The following is an 8,273-nucleotide window of genomic DNA, read 5'->3' as shown; positions in this document are numbered from 1 at the left end:
TTTTCCCAATTGCTAAAACACAATTTTGCAAAAAAAATAAATACTTAACACAATTCACAAAACCACACACTCAAACTGCAAAATACCTAATATCCTGCAAAATGAAGCACTGCAACCAAAACTGCATATAGCATTATCAAAATCAAACATTTGCACGGAATGACACACTTCATATTACCAGATTTGTCTAACCAGCTACACACTGTTGGGCATAATGAAAAGCACATAATACCATAATACTAAAATAATTCAAATTGTAGACATTTCTTCAGAGGCACAGAAATATTTGCAGATACACACACATGCTGTTGAAACATTTTATTTTTCACCAAACAAGTCAGTGCAACATATGCACAGCAGATATATTTACATTGGACTGAACAAAAATATGCTCACAAAAACAGTAAACTGAAAAAGAAAATTGCAGAAAAAATGTGCAGAAAAAGAAAAAAAAGAGGCAAGAAAAATAATTAGGCAGCATTTTGCCGCAAAGCTGGGTCTGGCCACAACGCCTCGTCTACATCACAGGCAATATCTTCCCTTGCCAGACATCGAGGGAAGAAGCGCCTTGAGTGCCTTATCCATCCCTGAATCACACCCACTTCAATCTCATCACATGCCTCTTCCATAGCCTGCACAAGAGGCATGAGCACAAAGGGCTGCTGGTCGTATACCTTCCATCGCCATGCTGAAAATAACTCTTCTATGGGGTTCAGAAATGGTGAGTATGGTGGGAGGTATTGCACTTGAAATGGTGGGTGGTCAGCAAACCAGTTTTGGACTGGGGCTGCACGATGAAAGCTCACGTTGTCCCATACTACAACGTACCGGGTTCTTTGATGGTCTGCATCATTCATACGCTCTGGTGGTATGAGAATGTTGTGGAGTCTGTCCAGAGAATATGGGCTGTGTTGTATGGTCCAAGGTTGGCATGACGGTGGAGGACACCATGCGTATTGGAGATGGCAGCACACATTGTGATGTTCCCACCACGTTGGACAGGAACATCTATAATGGCTGTGGCCAATGACGTTTCTCACCCTTCTTCTGGTCTTTGCTAGGTTGAACCCAGCCTCAACTATAAAGATGAACTCGTGGGATTGCATGAGCATCCATTTCCAGTACTCCCTCAAAACATAGAACAAAAGCAGTCAATATGGTGTTATCCAGTACACTGGGAAACAATGTTGTGTGTAGTGTACTGCAGACAATAGTGTACTTACATCCACATATGCTCGTCTGACCTCTGTTTCTTTGAGAGTTTCTCTCAAACGGCACCTTATAAAGTTGTTTCATTCTGATTTGCTTTCGCTTGAGAATGCGAGCCAATGTGGACAGACTGACTCGTTGAATGTGGTTGAATATGGTGTTGTCTTGGATGATGTGGCTTTGAATTTCTCGTAATCGGATTTCATTATTTTCCAAAACCAAGTTTACAATGGCAGCTTCCTGTACCCCGGTGAACATTTGGCCCCTTCCTCCACCATGGTTACATCTCTCAGTCCTTTAGAAAAAAAAAAATATAGGGCTTGGACAATGCAACCTAAAGATATTTCCCCCACAGTAGAGTAAATTCTACAGGAAATGTGTGCAGTTAGTGTATGACATCAGCCATTCATTAAGTAAACAGGTCTCACCCAACTGATACACTATGACATGGGGTGTACTACATAATGTGAAAGAAATGTTGGTTACATACCTGTACTCCAGTCTAAATGTCCAGATGACACAGGCAACAATAAAACAGCTCAAGTTGGGCTGCACTCTCTGTCCAGCCTCTCGCATTGTCAGCCCATGGTTGATGACATGATCAACTAAGGTTGCTCTGATTTCATTTGAAAGTTGTTGTCTTCTTTGGCCATGAACTCCTCTACCAGCTCTACCCCTACCTCTCACTCTTCCTCCCCCTCTCATTCTCACCCTCCCTCTTCCTCTTCCTCTCTCTGCAACGGCTTCCATTGTTGTTGTAAAACAAAAGGTGCTCACCTGTGGTCTTTTCATAGTGCTTACTTCCTGATTGAATTGGTAACAATTAACCATTGAGGTGTTTGGCCAGGTGGCACATGTATTGGCCAATTAGCTCATGTAGAGTCATTTTGAATGGCAGTGTTTTGAAATGGCAAACATGTGACTTTATGTCAGATTGTTGTGTCTTATGCAGAGAACCGTGTGCAGTGCATTTAAAAAGTGCCATTTTGAATTGCAAAATGTGTGTAAAGCAGAAAATGTGTTTAGACTTTTGGAGACTTGAGAAGAGGTTTAGCTCTCTGTGTGTCAGTTTAAATAATTGTGCTGTGCATGTCATTTTAGTGTGTTAGCAATTGGAAAAAACTGTTAACAAATGATCACTTGGCTCTCTACCATCAAGTATACAAAATGTGGAAACATAATGGTGATAACATTGTGAGGCCTTCCCTCTACTGTCCAGTTAAACACATTGCACTATACTGACACCACCAAGTAAGTAAGTAGACCTTATTCTGACAAATGTTTGTCCCACCTCTGGTTTTAGACCTGTAGGGCCTATGTTTGCTTGTTAGTATCTGGAATAACATTGGGAAAAGAATCACAGACATTTGCAGGAATTTGTCCAGTTTATTGGTTTGTAATATATACCAGGGTTTGGGTCAATACCATTTAAATTCCAGTCAATTCAGAAAGTAAACCAAATTCCAATTCCAACTTTACCCAATTGAACAGCATTGAAGAGAATTGGTATTTCAGTGTACCACTTTCTAAATTGACTGGAATTTAAATGAAATTGACCCCAAACATTTCGCTACACCCGCAATAAAATCTGTTAAACGTTTGTGTGACCAATAACAATTGATTTGAACATTGATATACACTGAATGTACAAAATATTAAGAACACCTTCCTTATATTGAGAAGCAGAAGTATTTCTTATAAGAATAAGAAATAAAAGTAACAACTAATTAAAGAGCAGCAGTAAAATAACAATAGTGAGACTATATACAGGGGGGTACTGGTACAGAGTCAATGTGCGGGGGCACCGGTTAGTTGAGGTAATATGTACATGTAGGTAGAGTTATTAAAGTGACTATGCACAGATGGTAACAACAGAGAGTAGCAGCAGTGTAAAATAGGGGGGGGGTCAATGCAAATAGTCTGGGTAGCCATTTGATTAGATGTTCAGGAGTCTTATGGCTTGTGGATAGAAGCTGTTTAGAAGCCTCTTGGACCTAGACTTGGCGCTCCGGTACCTCTTGCCGTGTGGTAGCAGAGAGAACAGTCTATGACTAAGGTGGCTGGAGTCTTTGACCACTTTTAGGGCCTTCCTCGGACACCACCTGGTAAAGAGGTACTGGATGGCAGGAAGCTTGGCCCCAGTGATGTACTGGGTTGTTCGCTCTACCCTCTGTAGTGCCTTGCGGTCGGAGGCCGAGCAGTTACCATACCAGGCAGTGATGCAACCAGTCAGGATGCTCTCGATGGTGCAACTGTAGAACCTTTTGAGGATCTGAGGACCCATGCCAAATCTTTTCAGTCTCCAGAGGCTTTATCGTGCCCTCTTCAAGACTGTCTTGGTGTGCTTGAACCATGTTAGTTTGTTGGTGATGTGGACACCAAGGAGCTTGAAGCTCTCAACTTTCTCCACTGCAGCCCCGTCGATGAGAGTGGGAACGTGCTAGGTCCTCTATTTCCTGTAGTCCACAATCATCTCCTTTGTCTTGATCGTGTTGAGGGAGAGGTTGTTGTCCTTGCACCACACGGCCAGGTCTCTGACCAGCTCCCTATAGGTTGTCTCGTCGTTGTCGGTGATCAAGCCTACCACTGTTGTGTCATCTGCAAACTTAATGATGGTGTTGGAGTCGTGCCTGGCCGTGCAGTCATGAGTGAACAGGGAGTACAGGAGTGGACTGAGCACGCACCCCAGAGGGGCCCCTGTGTTGAGGATCAGCATGGAGGATGTGTTGTTACCTACCCTTACCACCTGGAGGCGGTCCGGCAGGAAGTCCAGGATCCAGTTGCAGAGTGAGGTGTTTCGTCCCAGGATCCTTAGCATATTGATTAGCGTCAAGGGCACTATGGTGTTGAACGCTGAGCTGTAGTCAATTAATAGCATTCTCACATAGGTGTTCCTTTTGTCCAGGTGGAAAAGGGCAGTGTGGAGTGCAAAAAAGATTGCATCATATGTGGATCTGTGGGGGTGGTATGCAAATTAGAGTGGGTCTAGGGTTTGTGGATAATGGTGTTGATGTGAGCCATGACCAGCCTTTCAAAGCACTTCATGGCTACAGAGTAATTTAGGCAAGTTACCGTAGTATTGTTGGGCACAGGCACTATGGTGGTCTGCTTAAAACATGTTGGTATTACAGACTCGGACAGGGAGAGGTTGAAAATGTCAGTGAAGACACTTGCCAGTTGGTCAGCGCATGCTCACAGTACACTTCCTGGTAATCTGTCTGGCCCCACGGCCTTGTGAATGTTGACCTGTTTAAAGGTCTTACTCACATCGGCTGAGGAGAGCATGATCGCACAGTCTTCCGGAACAGCTGGTGCTCTTATGCATGTTTCAGTGTTATTTGCCTCGAAGCGAGCATAGAAGTAGTTTAGCTCGTCTGGTATGCTTGTGTCACTGGGTAGCTCTCGGTTGTGCTTCCCTTTGTAGTCTGTAATGGTTTGCAGGCCCTGCCACATCTGACGAGCATTAGAGCTGGTGGAGTAAGATTCGATCTTAGTCCTCTATTGACACTTTGCCTGTTTGATGGTTCGTCGGAGGCCATAGCGGGATTTCTTATAAGCTTCCGGGTTAGAGTCCCGCTCCTTGAAAGTGGCAGCTGTAGCCAAATTTTTGCCAGATTTGCCAAATGGAGGGCGCTGGAGAGTGTGTATGTGTCTCTGAGTGTGGAGTCCAGCGTCCACCCCAACCCCCCTTTTTCCCCTCATTTAACATGCTGATAGAAATTTGGTAAAACGGATTTAAGTTTCCCTGCATTAAAGTCCCCGGCTACCAGGAGCACCGCCTCTGGGTGAACGTTTTCTTGCTTGTCTTTTTATGGCGGAATACAGCTCATTCAATGCTGTCTTAGTGCCAGCCTCAGTCTGTGGTGGTATGTAAACAGCTACGAAAAATACAGATGAAAACTCTCTAGGTAGATAGTGTGGTCTACAGCTTATCATGAGATACTCTACCTCAACCGAGCAATAGCTTGAGACTTCCTTAGATATCGTGCACCAGCTGTTATTTACAAAAATACATAGTCCGCCGCCCCTTGTCTTACCAGACGCCGCTGTTCTATCCTGCTGGTACAGCGTATAACCAGCCAGCTGTTTGTTGATAGTGTCGTCATTCATATAAGATATTACAGTTGTGAATGTCTTGTTAGTAGTTTAATCTTCCGCGTAGGTCATTGATTTTATTCTCCAAAGATTGCACGTTTCCTTGCAGAATGGAAGGAAGTGAAGGTTTATTCGATCGTCTACGAATTCTCAAAAGGCAGCTCGACCTCTGGCCCCTTTTTCTCCGACTCCTCTTCACGCAGATCATGGGGATCTGGGCTTGTTCCAGAGAAAGCAGTATATCATTCACATCAGGCTCATCAGACTCGTTCAAAAGCACTTCAATCTTTTGTCTAGCCCATTCACCCTCTGAATGGCAAACATACACACTCCATGTCTCAACTGTTTCAAGGCTGGCTGTAAAAAAAATCCTTCTTTAACCTGTCTCCTCCCCTTCATCTACAGGGATTGAAGTGGATTTAACAGGTGACATATACTCTATGAGGGATCACAGTTTTCACCTGCATTCACCTTGTCAGTCTCTGTCATGGAAAGAGCAGGTGTTCATAATATTTACACTCAAATCAAACTTTACACAATGTGCTTCACAGGTGAGAAAAAATGAATAAAAACAATGAAATATTTACTGTACAACAAACATAGGAGGATAAAAAAACGAAAGAATAACAACACAAACTGAAGGCCTAAAAAGCACCCTAAGGAAAAGCAAAGCTAACAAGGTATATTTGAATACCTCTTTTAAAAATGTCCACAGTTTATGCGCCCCTCAGGTTCTCTAGCAGGCTATTCCAGAGGCTGGGGGCACAGTAAGTAAAGGCTACCTCTCCATGCCTCTTGGTCCTAGGCTTTGGGATAGTTAAAAGGCCAGAGGACCTGAGGGACCTACTGGGTACATGACTTAAAAGCATGTCTGACATGTATTGGGGTGCACAGTCGTGGATTGATAAAACCCAGTAGAATAATCTTTCAAGTAATTCTACAACTCACCGGCAGCCAGTGCAGAGACCTTAAAACCGATGTAATGTGTGCTCTCCATCTGGCTTTGGTCAGTACCCATGCTGCAGCATTCTGTATGGTTTGCAGTTGACCAATGTAATAAAAGCATGGATGATTCTCTCTGTATCAGCCAGTGTATACAGTCATTGATTGGTACAGTTCATAAGTGACCTTACAGATGTGGACACATGCTGCCTTTTTCTCAAGAACTTCCATTGCCACTGGCTGACAATTAGTGTGTTACTACAGTGTGTATTGGTTGTATTATGGAAAGGTCTGGCTGGAGATAAAGATGTCACCAGTCACTGGGATTTTCCACAGCTTGGTTTATTTGATCTTCTGAGCCTTCTGGGTAAACTTGGTGACCTTGCCAGTACAACCCGTTTTCTTCTCCATGTTTTTGATGATGCCAACAGCAACAGTCTGCAGCATGTCCCGGACAGCAAAATTACCTGTTTGCACACAAAAATACGCAATGCACGCAAGCACGTGTAAGGGGCTTAGTACAGTTGTATTCCAGCCACTAGGGGGTACTCTGGTGAAGCCCATGGGAAATAAAGAAATATAGTTGAAGTGAATTGGGGAGAGGAAGAAAAATGAACAGAAAGTGCTGTAAACTACTGTTACATGTGCTGACATGATTAAAAGTATTGTAAAAAGTACCTTTCACGTTGTAGTTTATATTATAAGTTCCTAGAAAGGGTAACAAATTTAGAGGCTCCGCTGAGATTTATTTTCATGTGAGCACGGGCCCATATTCCTTGAACGGACGAGTGAGAAACATTGGGAGAGTAGCTAGCTAGCTAACCATAGCGGGCTAACCTCCTAACGGATTGTAGCTATCTTGCCATTGCCTGCATTGTCGTTATTGCCACGTGAGTAGAACAATATGAGTCGAGAGAGGGAAACGGTGTTGGAGGAAATCGAACAGGACAATTTACGGCACTTGTGTGTACGTTGTGGAATAGGAGGTGTAGCTGGCTCTGAAGTGAAAGGAAAGAGCTTTGCAGCGCAAATTGATGGAAGATTACTGTGAGAAGGATGATTTAATGGAATCAGAGAATGATGGAATGTCTTGGCTGCTTCAACTGAAAGACAAAATCAAAGGAATATCGGACTCTGAGGATACTGCGAAAAGTCTACCTACAAGACTTTAAAATCCATGGACAGATAGGAAATCAGAATCAGAAAGATAAGCTCAGGTTCAGCAGCCTAGAACATCAGATTGATAATGGACGGAGAAAAGGGTACCATGAATTAGAAATCCTAGAAACAGTAATCAGAGCTGTGAGCCCAGGGCTTAAGATGAGGAGTTATCTGGAGGGAAAAACAGACATGACACTCTACACACTAAGGCAAGTCTTGAGGACACATTGTGCAGAGAAGAACCGTATCACAAGATGACTAAGGCAACACAAGAGCCGGGAGAGTCTGCCTTGGACTTCCTCGTCCAATCTTTGACCTGAGACAGAAAGTGTCATCAGCCTCAGCTCATGTCCAATCAGGACTGAAATATGGCACAGAGTTAATCAAGAGCCAATGCCTGCAGGCCATTCTTACTGGATTTTCAAATGATAATGTCATGGCAGAGATGAGAGTGCATCTCCAGAATATTAACAGCAGTGATGAACTTTTGCTTGAGAAAATCCAAATTGCCTAGGGCAATGAAAGCGAACGCATGCAAAAGGCCAGGATTTCACGTAAGTTCACACCCACACGAGTGAAAGCTGTACAGAGTGAGGATAACGGGGATAGCAGAGGGGAATGTGCACAGGCAGAGCCCCAACAGACCACAGTCTGAAAACAAAAGAACTACAATCCGCTCCTGAGTAAAATTGATGTGAGCAAACAAAGCAATCAAAGAACTGACCTGTCAGGTAGCCTCATTATTACAGTCAGTGCGGGGCCAGGGTGACAGTTCTGGCAGCCAATGGCACTGAAATTGCCTTTCTGGGTTGGATGGACATTTGTTTTAGTTTGCTTGGGTTTGGGTTTAATGTAATTGAGGAAAT

At 43.6% G+C, this 8,273-nt stretch overlaps 1 long non-coding RNA gene across 1 annotated transcript; it reads right to left on the bottom strand.

Annotated features, from left to right (window-relative positions):
• Positions 1-298: 298 nt before the first annotated feature.
• LOC118966186 lies at positions 299-2,080 on the bottom strand. The gene is made up of 3 exons (XR_005053453.1): positions 1,700-2,080; positions 1,224-1,504; positions 299-1,128 (listed from the first exon to the last, which is right to left on the bottom strand). It is a non-coding gene; the product is annotated as an uncharacterized LOC118966186 (long non-coding RNA).
• Between the last annotated feature and the right edge of the window lie 6,193 nt (positions 2,081-8,273).

This window comes from Oncorhynchus mykiss, chromosome 9 (genome assembly GCF_013265735.2).
Source record: "Oncorhynchus mykiss isolate Arlee chromosome 9, USDA_OmykA_1.1, whole genome shotgun sequence".
NCBI lineage: Eukaryota > Metazoa > Chordata > Actinopteri > Salmoniformes > Salmonidae > Oncorhynchus > Oncorhynchus mykiss.
This window is presented reverse-complemented; position numbering and strand designations above follow the sequence as displayed.